General features: G+C 39.7%; 1 protein-coding gene across 11 annotated transcripts in view; it reads left to right on the forward strand.

Moving 5' to 3' along the window:
* The window catches only part of RAD51B (RAD51 paralog B), a 379,084-nt gene that overhangs the window by 184,237 nt on the left and 170,164 nt on the right, over nucleotides 1-24,683 (forward strand). The window lies entirely within an intron of this gene.

A 24,683-nucleotide genomic window follows, 5' to 3' on the forward strand; every position in this document is an offset into this window, starting at 1 on the left:
CAAAGTTGGAAAGTGGGAATTTTTTATACAACTACATTGTACAGTGCATAATCCTGTTCTGGGGAATAACAAATGTCAGTACAAATCTGTGCTGCTTTGTGGATTCTGCTCTCCCCTGATGGATTGTGAGCTAGGGCTGTTGAGGGCTCTTCCAGCTTTTCACTTTCCTTGCTACATGACTCTTTGTCCTGGATATATTTTACTAGTTTTAATTCAAGTTTTTTTTGTTTGAATGTGTTTAGCTGTTGACCTGCTATAAGGGCAGCTCTTCTCTCCCATCTCTGTTTTTCCCTCTGCAGTGTAACGTGTGGGTTATAACTACCCCAAAGTTGTCTTTCTGCTGATTCTCCTTTTATGTGCGCTGTGGATAATGCAGCTTTTCTAAAGAGACCACAAGACTTGATTCATTGATGTTGTAAGAACTGTCAAAATCTTGTGACAGAAGCGGAAAATTTTGTTGACATTGGAAAGAGAGGTGGCTAGAGCTGTAGTCTAGGTTCCAGCTGTAGGGGTATTTCTATTAACTAAAAAGGGATTCAGAACCTTATACAGAGCTGGTTTTATGAATTTAAAATAATTAAGAACAGTTTTGTTTAGCCCTGGGTATTTCCTGAATGCCTTTGCAAGTCAGACAGTGTAGTGCTGGGCTTAAAAGCCTGTCTTCAGCTTGAGTTGTATTAAACAAAATAGCCAAAGAGAATTTTTAATGGAAAAGTACATTAACAATTTTTTAAAGTATGTTACAGTTAGTGTTGCTGTTAATAAAGCAGCTGTATACTTTTTAATTACAAATCTCATGTGTTTTAGAGTCGTCTATGACAGAAACCCCTTGCATATGCAGTTTTCTCCATGCACTACCCAAGTGTCTGAGCATCTCCTAAATCTTTAAATACAGAAATAAGGTTAGTGATAATACTATTTTCTTCTTCAGCCTGTGAAGAAGATGGTTATTTCAAAGGTGATTTACTGCATGAACTTTCTGGTGTTGTGGTTAGAGGTTTTGAAAACTAGTAAAATTCAGTGAAAGCTAAGTTGAATGTTTATAGTTCTGAACAGAGTTATATCCATGCTATTCTCTCTTTCTCCAAGAGATAGTTTCCTCTGTGGTGCAGCCAGGAGCATCCTCTAGCTCTGGCAGCCTGGTCTGACTTTTGGCTCTGCAGAACAATGATTACTCCTGTAATGCCTTGATATCCAAATATCAAGGCAGAAAGCTTGAATCAGATGCTGAGTGGAAAACTGAGTTAGGAGAAATTTAGATTACTGGACCAATGGACTTCCCAAAGTTGCTGGACTTCACATCTGGGTAAAATTTAGCCTGATCAAAAATAATAGTCTTGTTCTTTAGAACAGAGTTGAATATAAGAGAGGATGGTGTTCTGTTTAGGTGTAAAAGACTAAAGATTGATCAAATGACTGGAAGGAAGGTTATGAGGAGCAAGCAAAAAAAGAAGAGACCAGAAAGAATAAATGAGTGTGTTTTGTATTCCGAGCAGTATGCGAAGTGCATGTACTTGAGTACTGTATAACTCTTTGCATCTCCCAGCATCTCTCATAACCAAAATCTCAGTAAAGGACATGGGATATGCATTGGCTATAGATACTTGTCTTCTACACAAATCTTTTCTGTCCCTTTTTCCCAGTGCTCCATTTACTTGTTTTGTTTCTCTTTTGTTTGTTCCTGTCTACCCTTTTTCCAAGTGAAGCAGGATTTTTTTCATTCCTTATTAATGGTATGAAAAAGAACAAATGAAAAGCAGAAGGTCTGAAGCATACCTTCAACCATTAAGCTTGAGTAACCAGCCAGGCAGCCAGATGGAAAACCCCTTGTGCTGATGGGGAAGGGTGTCTTGCTCTGTCTGCTGAGATTTCATTTTATTGCTGACTGGGCTGCAGCAGGAGCTGCGTGGAGGCATGTGAAACAGCTCCATGCTGTGCACTGGGATGGCATGGTGGTGATGTTGTTGGAAGACTGGAGAGTGAGGATTGTGGCCCTCCCATGGAACCCCCTCCTGCTCCCCCTTCCTTTTCTTTTGCAGTTGCACACAGTGCTGTGGCTCGGAGGTCATTTGTTTCCCACAGCTTCACAGACCACTGTAGCAGAAAGGGAGACAATGGTCCCTTACAAGGGATGATGTGAAGCCTTCTTTCATCTCTAATAAGCCCCTTGGTTTGCACTGTGAGGCCTGTTGTGTGTTTGTGTGCATGCACAGTTCCAGTGTGAACTACTCTGCAGCTTCCACTGATATAAAGCAACCAGGTTTTTTTTGTTTTGTTTTTCGAATGGACAACTCTTGGCACGTTACATCCTGAGGTAGGTTTTCTGTTCAGTGCAAGCACATCAGGAGACATCCCTTCTTCTTTTCACATAGCTTTTAAAATCTAGGGCCCATCTGGTCAACATCAGTTGTCAGAAAGACCAAACTCAGAAAGTAAGGAAAGGAGGGGGCAGCTGTCTTTAGCTCCCCTGTGCTGAACACAAGCTCTGCCTACTGCCGTGCTTGGGCATGGCAGCTGACTGAGCATGTCACGAGAGCTCTGTGACAACAACCACCCTGGCAAAGCAATGGACTGTCCCATCACAGAATCTGCAAGCAGAGGGGCAATTTGAGACCTTTTTCTTCTCTATGATCCTGCTATAATGAGTAGAAAAGAAAAGGGAACATATGATGAATATGATGAAATGTTAAGGTGCAAGAGTTTGGAGCAGTGGTCCTTCTAGTTTGAGATACCATTTTTACCATGTCTTCTGCCTGATCCTTTAAAATCACACTTCTCAGTCTGGAGAACTTTCCTGCTACATGAAATGGGAATTTTTTTAGCTGCCTTCTGTGCAGCAAAAAGGTTGTGCTGCAGTGGTTCTCCCTTGTCTAAGCCTTGTGTTCTTGGACTAGGAAGGTAGGTTCATGCTGGTCATGAAGTTTTTCCTCCTCTCTATCCCCTTGCTTGGCCTGGACAGCTTCTTGCTCCAGTTGATTCAAAGGGCTCTCTGTGAGGCCCTGTTCAAATTCAGTGCAGGCTTATCTTAGGAAATTACTTTAGTAGTCCAGGTCTGCTAAGTTTTTTTGTGTTTCATGTACAGTGCTACTTCAGCCAAGGGAAAGTCCATCTTTTCACTTGTCTATTTGGCTGTTGCAGTTCTTGACTACTTGACATCATTCAGCCTCATGTTTCCCCCCAGCATTCCTGGATGTTGTAATGGTCCTAGTGTGAACCTTCTGCCTAACCTTGAGACCTGGCCTCTCTTGCCTGAGCTTACTCAGGTTATCTGTTTAGCATAGCACAGCCTGGGAAAGACATCGAAGTACACCAAGAAAGAGTTATGCAAAACTGACAGATTTCAGCTATGCACTACTGCACGCTTTTCTTCACAGAACAAGTATCTTATACTACATTTTATACTTTCACTGAGTCTGACTCTGAACAATTTTGAGCAAAGTTTGAGACCAATTTCCCAAAAATGTGAGACGAAGAAACAGTGCATCAGATGATTCCAGGCAAGGCAACATGACTTTTAGAGATTAGTTGGCAATTATAAGCTGGGCAGCTGAAGGGTCAGTATGCAGACCCATTGTCTATCACTATCCAGATGAAAATGAACCACTTTTTTGGAACTTTCAAATACATGAGATAGAGGAAGTGTTAAATTACCTTCAGAACAATGTTTAGTTGATTTTAGTGGCCAATGCATTGCTTTGGCAGCTGGCAGACACGCCACAGTAATACACAGTTTGGTCTCTGAGATACTGGGAATTCTAGGGAAAAGTACAGGTTAAACTTTGTTGTAAGAGAAGAAATGGACAGTCTTTGGAAAAAGTGTGTCTTCCTGCTCTCTCATAAAAATGAATGTCCATCATTAGTTACTCTCAGGTACAGAACACTGATGGAAACATGAAATTAGCATGCAGCATTAAGCATTAATGTGTTTGTATTTCTTCACTTTTGCTAGATGATGTGCAACAGTTGAATGTTTGATCTGGAGGAAAGGTGGTGGTAACTCTAAGACAAATAATATTTTTCTGAGTTCTTCAGACATTCATATTTTCATCTTCCCTGGAGTCACAAGGAAAATGCCACAGTAATAGAATTGTAAGTTGTGTAATTTCACCATGATATCTGTAAATATGTCCCTTTCTTCTGCTTACATGCTGTTGCGTGACTTCTTGCAACAGGTATTGCCTTTTGGAATATATCACTTAACCTTTTTGCTTGCCTGAGCAGAAGAACACCAAATGCACTTTATTTCATATGATGGAAATACAGTAGCTTCATTAAGTGATGCTGCCATGGCAAGCATCTAGTTATTTCAATACTTTTGAAATTAATTAAACTGTGAATTAATTAAACTCCTTGTGAACATGAAGCACATACCTCTCTAGCAGAAGTAAAGAGAAGTGGAAAAAAGGGGCAAGAAACCACAATTATTTTCAATTCATTACTAGCTGGACTTACAGAGCTCAGCTAATAGGCATTTCAAATTGCTGTGGCTATACTATCTATTTTTCAATGCAAAGACCCAGCAAGTCTTGTGCATTCTGAATGAGAAGACAGGTTATTGTTTGCTTTTAAGGTGAAGTGGGGAAAAGTCTTGACACTTGAGGATCTCCTGTGAGTGTGAAGAGGTATTTCTGAGAATATGAAGAGGTATTTAGTGACAATGTTTCCAGTTCATCTCTACAGCCCTGCTGAAGCATGAAAATATCCTCCTAAAGAATTCAGAGCTGATAAAGGAAGACCTCCACAGTGACTTTTACAGAATATGATCAACACAGTGTAATAAAAAACTATCAGAGACCTTTTAAAAATTCATGTGGTTCGTGGAGTACAGGTGCAGTACATAAAGATGCCTTTGCTCTGTGAAGGTTCAAGGAGCCTTGAAAGAGAGTCTTGTGGAGTCTTTACCTATTGTGCTTTTCAGTTGACTTGCTAGCATAAGGAAACCATTAGACTTGCTTAGAGCTGTCTAGAAGTTATGCAGTCTCACCTGAGAGACCTCTGGACTTTGAACAGATGAGAGGTAAGAGCTGTGATGCCTTGTAGATCAGTACTCGGTTCATTTTTTGCAATTTTGTTATTCAGTCTGAATCTAATTTTCACATATTTAAAATACACTGTTTTAATAGCACTAGAAAGTCTTTCTCCATGACTTGGAGTACAGTGTGCTCGTTGCTTTATGTTGCCCTGTCTCCTTCTCGTGATGCTTTCCCAGCTCCAGCCAGTTAACCATTCCCTGCTGTCACAGGCTCAGCCATCCCCACCCCGCTCCATTTCCTGCCACTGACCCTGTTTCAGTCTTGGCTCTCCACTCTCTCTCCTCCCTTCCCTTTCCACTGGCATATCTTCTTCCTTAAGCCATCCAAAAGTGAAGTAAGGGGGTTATTGTGCAAAATACTCTTTCCTAGGTAGTAACTGGCTATTAGCTATACCTTGGAGAGCAATGAGATGTTCACAGTGCAAAGTTAAATGGTAATCTGAATACTTTCAAAACTGGATTACAAAGGGGGGAAAATGAACCTGCTTTTAGTGAGATGGCCTAAGATATATTGGGACAGCAACTTAATTTCTCTTTTCTCTTTATGTGCTGGAGTGGCATCTACAGACAAACAAAATCCACCCGTTAGGGTGTTTTCCATTTAATCCATCCAACAGTCCCCTTCGATGAGGACGTGTTTATTCTGAGCAGGGTGCGTGATTCATCACCCTTGGGAGATGAGGCAAGGTTTGGTGCTGACCTCAGACAATTTATCTCCCCTTGCACCCCACCCTCCCCCTCTTCCCCCCTAGATGTGTGAAGCAGTTTTGTACTGGAAAATGCATCACTGGTAAAATCTTTTAAGGGGAACATCCACCACATTATTACTTTCCATGTCATAGAGAACTTTTGCTGTTGCATAATCATGAAGACAGTTTATTAGAAGTTTAATTGGACATAGCAGAGGGCACAAGTAGATGCTGAGAAGTCTTACTTTGTTGTGGAATCTCACTGAAGCCAATAAAAAGTAGACTTGTCCTGGGTTGGGAGTGGGAGAAATGCAGAAGCGGGAGAGTGGGGGGCAGAATAAAAGAAAGATACTACTACAAATGTCAGAAAATTCAGAGTCATGCTTCAGATCCCTTGAGACTGCAGTTTCGTAACCTCAGGGAATCAGCTACATAAGAAGAATCTAAATCATAATTTTTGAAAGAAATATAGATCTTTGTCTTGCAGAGAGAGTGGGATGTACTGTTCTGCTGGGAAGGTTAACACATGCAATAGATTTCCTTACTGTACTGGAGCAGGTGGGACTTTACAAGTCCTACACATGTATGCTTAATGTGATTTTAATCAATTAAATTAGGCATATAAAAAGAATGAATAGTCAAGTCATTGACATTCTGTCTGTAGTCCAATACTGTCCAGTATGAAAGGGAAATAGTTACAGCTGAGTTGATAAATATTTCTTTCAGTGTTACTTGTTTTGCTGGTTGCTCAAATGGAGAAATTGCACATCCCAAGCAATGCATTCCTCTGAGCCAATGCTGAAATCGTGCGTGTCCTCCACAGTGAGCCACTGCTGCTGGTGTATCTACACCAGCTTTAACATGGAAGGCAGAACTGAGATACAAGAACCTTTAAAATAATTTAAGAACTCATACTAGCAAAAGAAAAGCAGCATGTTAATTCCATTAATGTGGCAGAACTCCCTTATGGGTAATAGCCAAGACTGTGTGATGTAGTTGCCAGAAAATCCAAAAGGTACACAGAATTTTATTTGTGTGTTTAAAATTCATTGCAAACTCAGTTAATCTGAAGGCTCATTACAGTGTACTTGGAGCAGTCTCTGATTTTATGGCTCTATTTGGATGAAACTACTTTTCAAAAGAGCTTTGAGGTTTCAAAAGAAGTTTAGGTTTTCCAGGATAGTTTTGCATCTGTAAGTTTAAAAGAGAAATCCAGAAACAGCAGCAATGTAGGGCAAGTGCCTGCATTATAGTTACACACTTAATAAAAAAAAAAAAAAAAAAAAAAAAAAAAAAAAAAAAAAAACCAAAACCAGTAACAAAAAAATACCCTCAGAAAAACCCCAAAGAACAAACCAAACCCAACTCACCCCCAAACCCCTCAAGCTTCTGACTGTTATAGCTGATGTGTAATAATCACTCTGTATTGTTATAAATGTCTTGCTATAACAAAGTTTTTGCTGACTTTTAGGTTAGATACTCAATGTAATGAGTCACCCTTGGGACAGAATTCACTGCATTGTTCTGCACATACATATGTTCTGGGTTTTTTCTGGCTTGTAGGTATGAGTTGTTGAATACAGTTTGATTCACTTCTTAGCCCAAGCTGCTAAACAGTACAGCTGTGGAGCTGCTAAGCAAGTATTGAATTACAGCCTCAAGTACAGCAATTAAAAGCAGTGACTTGTGTGCTATAGAGAGTGTAAAGGAACTTTATACATGGACTGCTATAGCAAATATGGTCAGATTTGCTTTATGTTCATAATTCTTTTTAAAGAATTAAAAAAATTCTTTAAATAAAATTTGAGTCATAGTACTTAAAATCTGAAATATTTATCTGCTTACAGATGAGATGAAAGATGGAGCTGTGAAAGACATTGATTTGAAAAAAACCTTAATGTTTAAAGCAGTAAAACATGAGCACATTTACAGAGAAAGATAGTTTTTGGCTGATTGTTTTTAGAAAATAATTACTAATATTCAAGGACAGCGATGGAAATACCAGTGCTGTGTCGTGGGAGCAAACAAGACTTGGTATTTTCCACTGATGTACCTAATTTATGTATATAGTTTTGAAGCCAGCACCAAATTCAGGATGGAAAGGAGCTGAATTCTTCCATTCTGAAGTCATTATGAACACTGATATAAATATTATCACTAACTGTTTGATGTGTTCTGAGTTTGATATGTTGCTGTGTTTGGCTTGGAAAGCACTCGGTTTTACAAGAGACTGGGTAAGTTTCTGCATATATATTTCACTGCAGAGTTCTGTGCAGTAAGTGAACCTGAGTTCATTTTTCCTTGCCTGTTCCTGAAGTTGATGAGTTTGAAGTTGTAGGCAATGGTTCGAGAGCACAAGGGTGCTGCTTCGAACACTCTGCCTCTTTGTTTTCTTTCTTTTTTCCATGGATGTTTTTCTCTAGGGAAAAAAAGCTCAGACAGTATAATGGCTAGAATGAGAAAAATTTGGCTGTTTTGCAGCCAATACATATCTTAGTTTTTAATATTATATTCCAAATACATCCATTTTGCTTTGGATATGGCAAGGCACTTATGGTGTGGCAAATTGCTTTACGCTGCCTTATTTACTCTTCCATCTCTGTTTGAACTGGCAAGATACTCCTCAGCTGTATTAGCCAAACTCAGCACTACTGCTCTATGTTGGTTGTTAAGGGGAAAACTAAAGCTGGGGTGTGTTGCCCTGACAGCAGCCTCCTGCCGCTGACCATGGCTTTCAAATCCAATCTCCATTCTTTGAAGAGACTAATAAACTAATAAACTCAAAGCAAAAAAAAATGTATCATTGTAGGTTTAACCTCACAGTAACTCCTTTGGAGAGCATATTAATGCAATTAAATTAAAAAACTGTTTCTGAAAACTGTTTCTGTACCTTCTGTAATTTCACCAGACTTGCAATGGTTATTGCTGGAATAAGTCACTGCATCTGAAGAGAAAGGCTAGAGAAGCCAATAGAGAATGACTAATTTCAATTTTTCATTAATGAGTTCTTGCCATAGTCAGCTGTGAGTGTTAACTGACAAATGACTGCACTGCCTCTAGCTCTTATCTTGCTGTGTCTCGTAAATAAAGTAGGACAGGGCTGAAACGATCATGATAAGCTTTTGTTGGGCACAGAATAATAATGTTGGTTGTTCAGTAAGCATCCTATTTTCTGCTAGATTAGCACTGAGACAGTCACCTGGAGTGATAACATAAAGAGGCACTCTTTCTGTTGAAATACTATATTTCACATGAAGCACAAGTCTATTATTTTCACCATTTGAACTTATTGAAATTCCTGTGACACTTCTTACAAGAGATAGGATATAACATGTCTTGGCTAAATTCAAAAACCTGATCATGCAAGCCTAGCCAAGTAGTTTGTTTTTCTTTGGCAGTGCTTGCCTTTAAAAGAAGGATTATATTAACATTGACTAGGGACATACCAGAAAAAGTGGTAAAGTTTATTAGTATCTATGAATTTGGGCACTTCTTTCCAAGCTTTATGCTGTTTCTGCCACTGTAACCTTTGAATAGCAGCAAATGTGTTTGCACCACAGCTGCCCCCATATATCATGTACAAAATAAGTTCACATTTAGGATTAAGTATCATGGAAGTAGGTACCAGTTGATCAGTAGCAATTACCCATTCTTTCTAAGGTACTCTAGGGGTACATTATGTCTGTGTATAAGCAAAGGTAAGGGTTGATAATTTATCAGAGATAAACCCCGATCCCCAATTTCTGTCAGACCTTTGATAATGTAAATTGGTCTTGCAAATTGCTTCTTCCTTCTTGAAAGTCATTTGGTTATAGTCTGAACAGTGTTTGAGCACTGTCCCAGCCAATAATGACCAGATGTTGGAGTAGTAGGAGAGTAGCAGTAGTAGAGTAGGAGACTGGCCAGATGACCTAGATTACAGTACAACTCCAGGTAAGAATGAAAATTCCATAGTGGAGTGAAGGGAGGGAAAAGGGAAGGGCAACTGAAAGGCAGTTGATCTGCTTTTCAGTAAAGGATTAAGACTGTTGTTCTTTGTAATAGGAGTGGCTGGTAAATTATATTCCTTGTGCAATAATTCCCGAGTTTTCAGAAAATACTTTTAATTGGGAAGACAAGTATTTAAGTGTCTACTCAGAGTTGCGACATTTTTTGAAGAAGATGTGAATGTGGATGCTCTCCCCTATTCTTACACTGTCTAAGCTGTTTTCTTGGAAGTCCTAGGTCCTTGGTCCAAAGCTGTTGTTTGGGCAGGCTGCCAGAGAGTGGGCTGGAAAGCAGCAAGGTTCAGCAGGAAATCTGCTTGGCAAGTATCAGCTTGGCCTGTGTCTATCAGAAGATTTACTGGCATGTACAGGTTTTCAGAAAGCATTTACTCTTTAGCAGATTGATTGATTTTAAAAATCAGGGTTGTTTTGGTTTGTTGTTTTTTTTTTTTTTTTTCCACTAGCTCTGGTTAGGAAATATTGCCAGCATAGTCAGAGTTGGAGTGTAGAAACTGTTCATTTGATTCAGTGGGCATGGATGTAGGCTAGCCATGGCTGCAAGCTATTGATACGCTTCTGTTCACCAGCAAAGTCTAGAAACTATAGGTATAAAACTAGGCCCAAATTTGCCACCAAAGGTGTTCCTGCAAATCCTTCTGCCTGCAGAAGCAGCATGTACCTATCCAGAGGGGGAAATTAGAAAGCTGTAATACAAGTCTGCCATTCGTAACAAGGCTTTGAATCCAAGTACTGCCCATTTTTAAAATGAGCAAGTACAAGAGAGCACTTCCATTTTCTGACTTTTGTGCATGAGCTGTCAAAGGTGGATATCAATAAAGGTGAACTTCTTATCAAATCCTGTGTTTCCAAAGTAGCTTGATATTGTTGACTGACTTCAGATCTACATGGTGAGATAGTTACATGGCCTCAGTTTTCATCTGACCACATACCATAAATTTTATTTTACCTAAGTTGATGCTAGCAAGAGCAACATTTATACCTGCATATTGTTCCAAAATAAATTATGGAAATCCTATTACTCTTTTACAGAACCAATTATTTAATTTCATGAGATTCATTTTCATGCAGGATTTTTTACAAATTGTTTTGAGGATTAGTTTTCCTTACTAAAAAGAAAAAAAAGAAAAGTTCTGGTTAGGGAAAGAACAGTCTAGTCTGCCTACCTAATTTGAGCAATCATAAACCTCTTCCAGTAATTACTTTGGTGGAAGAACCAAGGCACATTTGTTAGAACCAACATAAAAGACTTTCAAGAATGGCTGGTCTCCAGTAGGTACCAAATATCTAGACATTACTTATTGCTGGCTGAAAGCTTTGCCTGTCTAAGTAGATAGTAACATGCAAGATGCCTCACATCATGTGCCCCCTCACTGACAGCAGAGGAAGTTATAGAGTGCTGTGGTGATCTACAGTATCCACAAGGCACTTTCGTAACTACTACTTTCTCAACAGTTTTCTTTTTATCATGATTATAGCATGATAATTGAATTAAGAATCTTGTTATGTTTAGAATTATTGAATATGTAATGTATATGGCAAATGAATTTGTAGAGCACACTCATATCATATCTGAGTGATACCAAACTAGGCTCCCTAAACTGTCATTAACTTGCATCCATCCAGCATCTATAAAATGGTTGTGGGCACTGCCCTTCAGAAAAAAATGCCTCCTTTCTTCTAAGAAAATCCAGTGTCACGGTTCACTATGTACTTTCCAGGTCTCCTGTGCCTCGATGACAAACTAGTTGTATTTTGTCATGCAGCATCCTCAAAGAGCAATTCTACACATGCTTTTGTCCTTTTCTCCTGTCTTGAAAATGTGCAGATAATAAATAGAGTTTCCACTTCCCCAAACCCTGTTGATGCCTTGTGAAGGCCAACCTAGACCAGAGGCTAGACGGAGTTGAAGAATAAAGTAGGTGTTTATTAAAAGGCCTCAATGGATACACCTTGGGCAGGACAAGAGCCCAGCCAGGGCTACACCCAAGATGAACCAAAATGGTCACAAAATGGACAACTGGTCACGAGGTCTCTCACTTTCATAAGTTCTGGTCCATTAGCATATTGGAGTTAATTGTCCAATTACAGCTTTAGGTTATGAAGTCCCATTCTTCTTGTTTTTCTCTCTTCAGTCCACATTGTTAATGCTCTTGGGCCTTTGGGTGGTTGTCCTTGGTCCCAAGACAGGAAATGAATTGTTTTGTCTACCTACTCTGTGAAGAGAGCTTACCATCCTTTAATACGAAGCTCAGAACTACACACTATAAAGCAGTACAGAATTTGAAAAATATAAAAGCTAAAACCTAAGGCATCATGTTTTATGGAGGAAATCAGTCTTTCCACATTATTTGGGCCTCCAGCTTGTTGCTGACATTTTACTTCATGCCTGAGTTTGGATGCAAGGCTCTGTGAGATGACTCTGTGCTATCGTGGGTTAGCTCTGAATCTCACATTCCATTCACCTTGGCCACCTGTAGCCTTCTGTCAGTTACAGAAACTTTCTACCAGTGCAGAGCTTTTATGGGAGCTTATGTAAGGGCAAAATTCAAAGTTGGCTTCACAAGAAGTACAAGTTCTTTAACCACATTCACTAACACACTACTTAGTCCATATTTAGTCCTTTCTTATGTATAACAAGTATATTATCTTTAATCGTATTGTTACTTGGTAACAAAGTTCATCTCATAATTATTCTATTTTTTAATTACTGTTCTTGTTCATTTGCATTTTAATTACTGTTTTAATTAATGTTTTTGATCATTTGCTTTTCAAAGTCAAGGGCTCCATGGTTAAGGATCTGCTTGAGAAACACATGTGGCATTCCCCAGGGATTGTATTCCATCACAGCAAGCAAGTTACTTGTTTTACATACTCCTAGCTTAAGTGTGAAGAAATTTGAATTGTTTCAAAGTGTAATGTAATCAAATAATGGAGTTTATGCCTAAGGTAGGCTAGGCAGCTCCAGAACAGAAGGAAAAACAGCAGTTACTTGGTTTTGCCATGTGGAATAGATGGTCTTCCCATTGTATGTCTCTTTTGTCACATTAGGCTGAATGAACTTGCCCATGGTGTTGCTTTCCAGAAGCAGAAGTTAGTTGGCTTCATTGATTCCAAGACATATCGTGAAATCACAGTGCTGCTTTTTGGAGAGGATGGATTAAGGGTATGAAGTGGAAATGCCTGGAATTACCTAATTGGTCAATGACTGAAATTGCTTTACTTTCTGGCAATTGGGTTATGCTGGAAAACGGACACATGCTTCATATCACTGGATGTGCAGCTTAGCAAGTCACCCCTAATTCTGTTGGTGAATATTCAGAAGTTCAGAGCAACAGTAGTATAGAAAGGATAGAAATGTGTCACAACTTAGGGAACGGTCCTTGCAGGGTGCTACTGGCATAGTCATCAGCCCAGTAGCCATCCCTTGGTGAAAGTGAAAAAACAGGATATTGTTCTTCTCACATGGCATATGGTACTGTTTTTATGTGTCTAATAGGACTGTTTATTTCCAGGTTAGGATGGTGTGACATAGTACTTCCTGCAAATCTTCTTTACCATCTTTCATTTATGTGAACACAGCAGCTTTTGAATGCAAGTTTACTGTAATTTCTCAGTGGTCTTTCAGCCATTGGCAGCCTCTTGTTTTGCAGAGTTAAGCATGCTAACATCTCTGCTTAGAAATGTTTTTCAAAAGGTAAGATTTAAAAGTTAAGTGGAACTCCCACAGTTCTCATCTCTCTGGCTTCTGCTGTGGTACCCAGTGGTGATCCTCAGCATGGTTGTCCCTCCTTTTTTATCTTGTCTTTCCGCTTCTTCCTGTGGTAAAAACATGTCAGAGCCTGTGTGGAGTTTGTGATGAGTGAATTTGAGCTTTTTGCTTTTACGAAAACCCCTAAAATCCTCTTCTTTGTGGGTCTGTTCCAGTTACTATATATCCAGTTGTGGTTTTGGTGAAGCTGTCTATATCCTCATTCATATCCAGCATCATTTTGCCTCTATGCACTGTTGAGATTCTGTGCCTTGCAGTCAGTGTTTCTTTAGGGCTGAACAAAGGCAGTCTCTCTTTCAAAACTAACTGGGGCAAATTTGGTTAAATTCCTAAGTTTCAGTCCTGGCTCCACGGGAAGTTCTTATGCATCTACTCTGTGTTCTAGTATTTGAACGTGGTCGCACAGTGGCATCCTTTGTCATGAGGCATGGTCTGGGGGTCTGTCACACAGGGATCCCCTATAACATTTCAGTGTAGCTCAGACTAGAAGGTTTCTTTTTAATTGAAACAATAATTAAAAAAAAAAAACAGCAGCAACAAAAGACTTTTTTGTGCTTGTTTCTGTTGCATTGTTGTGGAGATCATCTTTGTGCTGCTAGTATCTCATATGATGAGACATTAGCTTTCCTAACTGATGGGTGTGGTTGTGCTGGCAAAGTACTTGAAGGAATATCATTACCTTGTAAGAAATGAGACTGGCCATGCAGCAGGGGCCAGTCTCCTGTTAGAGTCTGTAACAAGGCAGTGCCCAGTGGAGCTGCAGTGCTGGTTCAGCCAGATGTGCCAGCTTCTACCCAAGATGCAAACCAGACTCCCAGCTACTGGTAGCTGCTGCCATCTCGCAGCACTTTGAGCGAGAGCAGAAATTCCAACCCTTGCCACCTCTCCCAAGCACAGCCCAGGCAGATAGTTTCTGCCTTCTATGAGTAGCCTGCTGGTTAATATGCAATTAGTGCTTTGAATTTCCTTGCCTCAAATCTTGACCATTGGCTCTGTTTAATGAGAAGAAATACTTGCAGCCATGTGATTTTAAAGTACATTGATTAGATTCATTCTTGTAGGGAAAAAAAAAAATCTAGTGTTTCCATACCTGCTGTAGGCCAACACTAAACTCCTATAAAATTCCCACCAAGATTGCTTATACATACATGCGAGATACTTTGATGAATTTTTTTAAGCAGATAGAGGGGTTTGTATGGTGATAAAATGTGTGAATCACCTTAACACCTTAATTTTTAAAAATTCCCTGTAGATCAGCAGTTTCTGGTCAGGGAAAAAAGGTCTTTTCTAGATTCAGTTTTATTGTCTGGGCTATTACAGCTGTCATAAATTAATTCTCAAGTTATCTTCTCTGCAAGATAGCTGTCTAGTATAACGAATTAAGATTGAGCTCTTTTTTGAAATTTATAATCTTGTTGAAATGACAGAGAGCTCATGTGGCATACAAGGTCAGTTGCTATGTTATATATAACTTCTTGTTTTCATCTCCTACTGTTCTTGCAGGGAACTAAAAATGTTTTAGACAACAGATGTGGAACACTTAAAATATTTGGAATGTGTGGGAATATACTGAGGGACCACCTGTCCTGCAATGTGAAAGACAGAATTGGTTTGTTAGCATTATTGGTTAGTCCTGCAGTGAACAGGACTCGTATATTAAAAGTAAAGTAGAATGAAAACTATGGGGTACTAGGTTGGCTTTACTCAAGGAAACATGGGGAAGGAAGTTGAATGCACAAGTTAAATACTTCTTAATACTTAGCCAATAATCCACATTTGAGTTTCCCTTAAAAAGTGTAGCCTGGAGCAGTTACTCAGTCTTAGGAAGCTCATGGTTAAAAAGAAAAGAAACAGAATTTATCTGATTTAACCTAAAATAGGTATTTTATTTATTGTGTGACTACTTCTACTAGTCAGATCCTATCTATTTAGTTACTAATTAATAATTGCAACTAGTAATGACTGCATTGGCTATCCTTTGTGAAACCAATGAAACCACACAAATTATTTATTTATATTGTAGAAAATTATGGCTTTAATAATAATTGGATTGCTGAGGATGTTGAGGTGGTTTGTTCCTGGTGTCTATTTTTCTACACTTTTAGTACTTATTGACTAAAGTAAACAAATGTTATTTCACAGATGAGGGAACAAAGGTGCAGATAGGATCAGTATGTAGCATTTGCATTTCTTCATTTGGAGTTCTGGCATGTGAGCACCCACAGTTCTTTATTATCTTTTTCCTTCAATGATTTTTAAAAAGGAGGATATTAAAATTGAGATGATAGCTACTTCCCTGCCTCAGGGAAGGATTGTGAAGACAGTTAATGTTTATACCATATACCCCCCTCTTTCCCTCCCTGCAACTGTAGGGTGAAACTGCATTGCTCTGGTACCCACTACAGTGAAAAGGGAAGGTATCACTCAGTGCTTCTGCCCGTAGACGAGCTCTGGCTGGGAAACAGGCAGTACCTCAAGCTCTGCCTTAAGCATAAAAATGATACAGGAAATCAGAGAGAAATTCACAAACAGAGATTCATCTCTTCTTCTATGGACTTTGGAAACAGTGATTTCTGGTTACAGTTAATGGCTCAGGTTCCTCTTTAAATTTTGGGTGTAGGTGTGAAGCTGTCCTTCAAAAGTGAAATCTCTGTGATAGCGCATATCCAGAGTTGGTGAATGAAACAGCTGTTGATGCACTGTCTTGATAAGATTAATAGTAAAGCCAGGACACACATTAGCAGTGTTTCCCACAGCCGGTACAATTTTCCCTGCCCTCATATATAATGGTTTTCTTCTGTATTCTATGCAATCAAATTACAGATACTGTGAGAGCCACAACTTTAAATTTCTCAGCCTTTTTGCATGCAAAAATCCAGCATTAATTATGCATTTTCATATTTAGAGTTCTTCATCGTTTGCTGGAGGGAGGTCTGTGAGATTAAAGGAAGCAGGTTTCATTGAGCCAGACTGAGCTCTGGTCTGTCCTCTTTTTCACCTCCCCTTAGGGCAAAGACCAACAGCTTGAGGGTGACCCCTTCAAGAAGTTTTTACCGAAAAGGAAGATGAGAAAGGCTGGACAGGCTCTTTCTAATGCTCTGCACTGGAGCCAGGAAAAGGCAGCTGTTTCTAGCCTTTCTGATGTTTGGGTTGGTTTTTTCTTTTTTTTTTTTTTTTTTTTTTCTTTTTTTTTTTTTTTTTTTTCTGTTGTTTTTGGGGTTTTTTTTTTCCCTTTCCTGGTGGCTGGGATCTGGGCTTGCTGCCATATCTGTTTGTCTGTCTGTCTCATGTTGTTTTTCTCAGAGAGCTTCAGAGGCCAGTTGCCCACAGTCAGTTGCTGGGAACAGAGGTTATTCCTTGTATCATCTTAACTCTCCATGCCAGAATGTTCATGCTTGAATAGGAAACAGCGAGATCTGTCAAAATAGCCCTTTTCTTTAGGGCTTTGAGGCTGCATTCTCCATGGCCATCTGTTCCCTTTCACCCTTTTGGACAATGTTGCTATTTGAAACTAACCACTCTTTGCTCTCTCCCTTTCCCTTTGCCCTCCCCCCGCCTCCCCCCCAAATCTGGGGGAAAAAAAAATTGTTTCTGGCCCTGACTGGCCTCTGGAGGATTCAACCATTTTTTAGTCCAAGGATTAAAAGTGATATTTTGCAATTTTTTTTTTCACTGACTTTAAAAATGTAATGCATCTCAGGAGAGAAGAGCCACTGAAGTCAAAAGATCATTTTGGATTTATGCATTAGTCTCCACAGAGCACTTCAGTGTCTTGTCGCTGCCTGATGCAGACTACCATGAAAATTTGGCACATCTTGGAATATTTTGCATTATAGAGGAGTGGAAGAAACCTCCTATAGTCAAGGGTGTATAACTGTTTCCCTTCTAACCCTCTGTCATCAGTCAGAAAAGCTTATCAGGATGAAATTTTCCAGTCTTGGTGGTTGTCCAAAATTGAATTTATTTGCTTAATTCAGATAAAGTAAGTAATTCCTTTTTGAGAATGAGTTGAAGAAAAAAAGCATATACCTCCTCTGCTTCAGGATGGGCAACCGTGCCATGAAGAGAGGGACTGACTAGCTGGGAAACTCCTGGAAAGTCTGCGTCAGTTAGAGAGTGCAGCCAGGCCCCTGTAATCGTCAGTCATTTTAACATCCTGCATGTTTTATACTGCCTCTGTGTGTGTGTGCCTAAGTACATAAATATATATATATATTTTCCCATTTGGAGATGAGTCAGTTCTGAACAGTGAGCCCTGTGGTGTATGCATGTACTAAAATGTTTTGTCATGCATCTTTATAGTGAGAGGGAACACTTTTTCTATATGTAGGTATACTGGCTGTGCAATTACAAAAAAGTGAAAGTGCCCAATTAATTTATGTTCAGAAGCTACTCCAAGCTGTGTTTTGAAGGTGCTCTGAGTATTCAGATGCATCTGCTAGGTCTACATGTAAGGTTTGATGGGCCAGCCCAAAAGATACTTTGTCAGAGAAGAGGTTGAATCCTTCATCTTGTGTCATGAACCACTCTGGGCTGAGAAATAGATACAGCCAGAGAAACCTATATTGGCAAGTGCAGACTTGTGGTTAAATACCAGTTAAGAAAGGCCACAGTCAACTGTGATGATACCCATTGTGAGAAATAGTTGAATCCATTGTTGTGTTTGAAAGGCAGAGTTGAAAGTGCACATAGTGGTTTTTTACATTTAAAGTTTTCTAACTTTTATGTTCTTAGTTATACAACCAAAACATTCTTCCAGTTCAGCTTTTGTGATTGATAGTTTTAAGCATTTGGCCAAATCTGAACTCCAGATGTGAACAGCTGTAATTTGCAAACAGTCATCTCTAGCCCCCAAATGTTTGGCTGACCTCTGTTTCCGTGTTGCAGGCTGAAGGAGGATTGCTTCCTTCTGGAATTTCAGTTTTGATAAGTCTGGCTCGTGATCCAAGCTTTACAGCTCTAAGATTGTTGTTTTTATTTACACCTAGAGGGAATTCTTGCAACTGTAATGTATGGGACCAGTGTTAAGAATGCCAAAGGCTAAATTTTCAAAGGAATTATGATGGTCATCATGCAAACTAAAGCAGTTTGCTCAGTTTGAATTGCAATCTCAACCTGAAGTACTATTTAACACTGCTTTTTAAACATACTCCTTGTGGTTATCAACCCCACTGTGGAGTTTTAATTATTGCATGTTTCAACCCTCTGTATAAAGAAGTTGTCACTAAAATTTGAAAATCATTTGGAAAGATACTACTAAAAGTAAAAGATACTGCTAAAATACTCCTGTGCTTGGGAGTAAAAAGGACATATAACTTTACTCACTAGTTCAAAGCCATGTTACTAGGCTGTGATCAGAAATTGTTATTCATTTAGACTTACACTGAGTATATTGAGAAAATCCACTCCAGTGTAGGCTGTCAGCACTAGTGTTAATTGAGCAAACTCAGGTGCTGGCAGTGACCTGACTGTAGCAGTACAGTGCTCCCTGTGGCTTCTTAGCAGAATATATTTACCAAGAAAGAGGTCAGTGCTACTGAAAGCTAGCTTGCATACACCTACTGTCCTTTTCTGTCTGCCATGTGGGCACGTGCCATCAGCCCCCTCCTTGGGAGATGGGCAGCTGTGTCAGAAACACCCTGGGTAAGTCAGTGCTAATTGGTGCTTTTATTGGCCACTTTGCTGGTTGTGCAACAGAAACTGGACTCTCTTCCCCTCCTACCCCCATCGCCCTTCGGCACCGTGACTCTGAATTTAAGGTTCACTTGCAGACTGGCTTGCTGCTGCTTTTGCTTGCACTGTGGCAGTTTCGTGGGTATGAGAGCTAAATTGCCATGACACTGTTTCTTTACCAAGACATATTTGATGGAAAAAAAAAAAATGTAGGCTGTGGGAGTAATCTGCCTCTCAGACCGCAGCATCCTAACACGGCCATAATGCTGTGAACTGCATTCTGAAACTCACTGCAGTTTCAGAGCTGTATTTCACTCTCCTCCCCTGAGCTGTATTAGCTTTTGTTCTGCCTTTCTGGGATTCAGCCATTTAGGCTTCCAGGCTTCAGGCTGTTATGTTGGAGGGGTGAGTGTGACAGCGGGCTTATTCATTTCTAGTCTGGAAAGTTAGGAAGTGGCAAATCCAGATGATGGGTAAACTCTAGCAGAGAGTGATGAAGTTTAGCAGCTGAGATGAACTATCCTGGGAAAATCTGATATGATAATGCCACAGCTGTGTAGGTCAGAGGGCTGAGGCTTGCAGTGTGCAAGGCTTCAGTTGCTCTGACAGTGGGATTCTAAATCTCATTTCTTGATTCAAGCCTTAAGGGACCTACATACATGTAATTCTAGTATTCTGCCCCCTCCCTCCTACATACCTTCTGATTAATATCATGATCTGTTTAATTCCCTGAGGGAACTTAAGCAAAAAAATTACAGCAATAACTTGTAGCATGATTGGTGAGGTGATAATTAAAAGCATTTTCTGGATCACAGAGCCCTAGCATTGCCAGATGCCATGATTGGGCAAGCTTTGTTTTTCAACCTATACATCCTTTATATGTACAGGCAGTCAAAATGCCAGATCTGGGTTGTTTGGGTTTTTTTTTTTTTTCCCTCCCTTATCTCAGTGGTTTGTGATTTTATTGTCTAGTCTTGGAGAGACAGGAAGAAGTGACTGCATAGGAGAGGTTCAAAATAAGAAGCTGCTTTAAGTTTTAATGATGAGCAATGTGGGAAAGAACTCTGGGTACTGAGAGACTGGTGTAAATTAGTATAATTTTAGATTTTAGAAAAGGAAGGAATTTCTCAAAGACTGCTGTTAGGGGAAGGAGGTTTAGCTGAGGGGTAAAAAATTTATCCTTGGTTACAGAAAGGAATTGACTTAACTGCTTTCTTCTACTTGTTCTTCACTATCCCTCCCACCAAATCACTACTTGTTCTGTGATTTGCAGTAGCACTGCAGCAATGATAGAAAGCTGGAAACTCACCACTTTGTGATGTGGTATCGGGCGACAGAGGTAGAACATTTTCACCAGTAAAAAGAAATATCTGTTCCTGAGGCTCTCAACTCCACAATCCCCTGATTTGGGCCCTGTTTCAGGTGCTATAAACCACCAGCTGTCTTTCCACCTCCACAGATCTCCTGAGACCTGATTTGTTTGGTCATGGCTGGTAGATCGGCTGGCAAGAAATCAGACCAGCTGGAATTTTTCATTTCTTAATGTCAATTCCTTTTTTTAGGTCATCAGGCAGGAGTCTCACTAACATATGTGTGTCTCTCTTTCTCTACCCAGGAAAGAATTGACATGAGCTCACCAATGAGTTCAATGAGGGAATGAGATCTTCTGGTGTAAACCACACTGGTAACAGTAGGCATGATAGTGTGGGATTAAAAGTAAGCCAGCATCTCTCCAGTTCTCTGGTGGACCCTTCCTAAATTTTGAGCTGTATAAAGGTCCCTGCTAATTTTTGGGGGTAGAATAAAGGTTAACCTTACTTATTTGGAAAAGCTCCTAATGTTTCATGAAGAATACTCAGAATCCTTATTTATACACATTTTTTTCTGGCCTGTAACTTATTTTGGTGTATTTTCCCTCATCCCTTAGGGAAGATTCTTTGTAAGTGGGGAATAATCATCAGCAGCTAAGAGACTTGTAATCTGCAATTCTTGTGAAAAGAAGATCTTTAGGTCAGGAATTATCTTTTTGTTCTCTATTTGTCTAGTGGATTGCATCTTGAAGATGAGAGCTCTAGGAGTTGTCACAATGGAAATAATGAATGACTGGGAAACAACCAGCAAAAAGGACCTCAATCTTGATCTAATATCAGATTAACCATGTAAAAATCACCCAGAGCGTGTACACATAAAGACATAAATATGGTAAACAAAAAAGTGTGAGAACTCACCTGTTTGAGGCATATGAGATAAATAAACTCTGTTGTCCAAAATGAGAAGTGAGCTCATTCCCTTTCTCTTGCATTCACTGCTGACTCCATCAGAACTTTGCACCTGGAGTTTATAACTGGCAGTTTTTGGTCTCGTGATGATGACGGCTGAATCGAACAGCCTGTTTAGTGTAATCTCAAGTCAGCACATAACACGTTTGGGGTTTTTTTTAACTGGGGATTAGTAGGGGTTTACACTTAATTGCTTTGTTTGGTAAGTATATTTTGATGGCTGTGCTATGAAAAAAAAGGAAAACTAAATTACATGTCATTGATTACTGAACAACTCCAACTTCCAGATAAAATATTTCTACTTAATTGAAATTTGAAGTAATACGGAATAATCTGGGGGAGGGTGTAGTTTGTAAAGATTTAGAACTAGGAGGTTTTAGAAGTATAATTGCCAGATTCCCTCTCATAATAAAAGGGAGAGCATAAGCATTTTAAAAGTTAGCATTTTCCTATGGCTAGTCTCATGGCCAAGCTTGATTTCTTACAGCAGCAACTGTTTTTCCTGCCATATGTCCTAAATAATAAAAGACTGTGTGAAGTCAATAGTGTGCTTTGAGACATACCTTAGCTGAGCAGTGCAGAGAGTGAGACAGTCACCAGTGTAGGGTAAGAGAATTAAAATCACCTTTTGACTTAAGAAAAAGCTGTGGAGAAGGGCTGAAAAGGGCAGAAGCCAGCAGTGGGAGATTGAAGAGCGCTGTGGTTAGTTACTTCACAGATGAGTTTGTCCTGTGGGTTGTTTTTTATTGTGTGATGGGTTTTTCCACCATTGCCTATTTTTATACTTGTACTTTCTGAATAGGTGATGATGGAAAAATAGATTAGGGGTCGAAGGGGATTTTTTCTTCTTCTGGTCTCATTGTTAGAGATCTGCACCAAAAATAAAGACTAAATGCAATGCAGGTGAAAAGTAGTGGTCTTTGAGCTCTGCCAGTGAACCAGAAAGCTGCACAGCCTGAGTGAGAGGCAAAGTACTTTCATTCTTATTGCATGGTGTGCTGTTTTTGTTGAGCTCAGTAGCTTAATTCTTTATAAATATTTTCTTTGTACTTTCAGAGAGATTTTTTCCTTCTTTTTGATAGGCCAGGCTTTTATCAAGATGGTTTGATGTTAAGATTTGAAAGACTTTGAGGACTTGTTGCTTCACTATTTTGTTATTTCACTGTCATTTAGTTCATCAATCCATTTTTAACATTTGATGAGAAAATATTTTCAAATTACCAATTGATAAAGATTGCAAAGGGCCCGGTGTTGGGGATGAACCTGCCAGGCAATGATATATCCATCTGGGAAGAAAAAAAATCAGTATGTGAGAATGTGGACGAGGTGGAACTAATTGTTCTGTGCAGTTATAGCAACAAGGAACATGGTTATTGCTTTTTTTTAATCAAGACTGTAGTCACATTCTGCCTGCACAGATTTCTTGCATTAAAAAAGACTGTTTTAGGATGTTTGTTTCGTTTGATTCAAGATACTGGTCCAGTTATCCAAATTTTCCTAGGGTAAGAAACTAATGGAACTGAAGTGTCTTTGTGAAAAAATCACCTTCCAACATGCTTGCAACAACTGAGACTTGGTTACATGGGGATTTAGTGTCTAAAGTATACCACCTTATATGCAGAGGACATGAAGGTCTTCGAGACCAGGTCTGTATTTGCAGTGCTCTGGTTGGGCATAATAGAATAATCCCAGAAGCACTGTTGAGCTGAATAGATTTAATCCTGCTGTTCTCTCAGTGACAGGGAAGTTACTTATAGAAAGTTTGTTTTGATTGCATTGATAGGCAGAAACAAAATGAATCTAGCTCTCATGTGTAAGTAGGGCCAAGTGTTGTGGCCCAGTTGTAGTGACAGTTCCTTCCTGGGCATTGGAGCCCAGTACAAGCCTCTTCTGCTTGGAAGCAGCACTGCAGGCCACAGTTGAAGAATCACCCGTTCTTCTTTGTTTTTCCCCTGATTGTGGAGAGACATTTACTTTGCATTTGACTCAGACCACAAGCAGCTTTATTTTCACTTGTGACAGCTGTTCAGTGAGAGTGAAGCAGCCAGTTCCTCTGTGTCTGCAGTCCAGAACAGATACAGTGTTTGCTCGTGTCTCTGCCAGTGCTCTGAAAAGTTCATTTTCACAGGAGACAGTGGAACAGGTATCTCATACAGCCCTTGGCTTGTCTGCTTTGGAGATTAATTTCATGCTATTTTTTTTTGTGTGAGGAAGAAGGGAGTGTTTACAGCAATCGAAATCACGCATTTTACTAGAGCTGGACCTGATACAGAAAGCAGGGAGTTGTTCAGACATCTTCTCCCAGCCTTCTAACATTCACCTTCACCTCGCCATGCTAGGATCCCATCTCTGTGCTTCTGGACACCCACTCCCTTACTGCATACATATACTAAGATGTCACCTTTCTCTCGTATGTATGTCAGCTCTATTTTCTTACTTTCCCTAATCCCTGCACTCCCTGTATCACCCGTGTACTGAACAGAAACCATGATGCCAGCAGTGACTGGAGTAAGAAATGGCTTTAAGCACACTGGAGACACTGGAACTGCTGCCCATCAGCTGACTGCACATTGCAGGTGCTGTAGAAGCATCTACCCCACAGTGTGGGTAAGCACTCCATACCACTCTGCAGAGGTTCAGGTTGGAGAATTTGGGGACCTCTGAGCAGAGACCACAGTCTTACAAGCCTGTTTTCTTACTGGGACAATGTTGGTGTGATACTCCCATCTCTAAGCATGAGAACATCAGGGTTTGGAAGCACAAGGCAATGCATGCTGGAAAAAAAAATCACTGTCTCTGAACAGTGTTATTTATTCATTTCCTTTGTCCAGTTCATTAATGTCTAAGTAGTGGTTGAAATAACAGAAAAGATAAGTCCAAGGTTTTTTTAAGGCCATGTTTCAACATAAATCTGTTTTCTTAACATATCCTCTTTCCTTCCTCTGAGACATTTACTATCTTTTTGTGTTTAGAGCAAGAAGAAGGAATGCAGCACATGTTGTCACTGCCCTTGAACTTCTTTGCAAAGCTGGCACTGTTTCCTCCTGTTTGCTTCACTTCTTGTTGAACCTCTGTATCTGCCTAATGCATCAGTTTGCAGGAGGATCCCTTATAAAATGGGAACCTTTCCAGTGAGGCATTCCCTTTCACCTTGCAAAAAGTCTTTGCTGTACATTTGCTCCAGGTTTACTAACTGCTTTGCACCAAAGCCATAAATTTTAATGACTTCACAGA

This window comes from Vidua chalybeata, chromosome 6 (assembly GCF_026979565.1).
Source record: "Vidua chalybeata isolate OUT-0048 chromosome 6, bVidCha1 merged haplotype, whole genome shotgun sequence".
NCBI classification, from domain to species: Eukaryota; Metazoa; Chordata; class Aves; order Passeriformes; family Viduidae; genus Vidua; species Vidua chalybeata.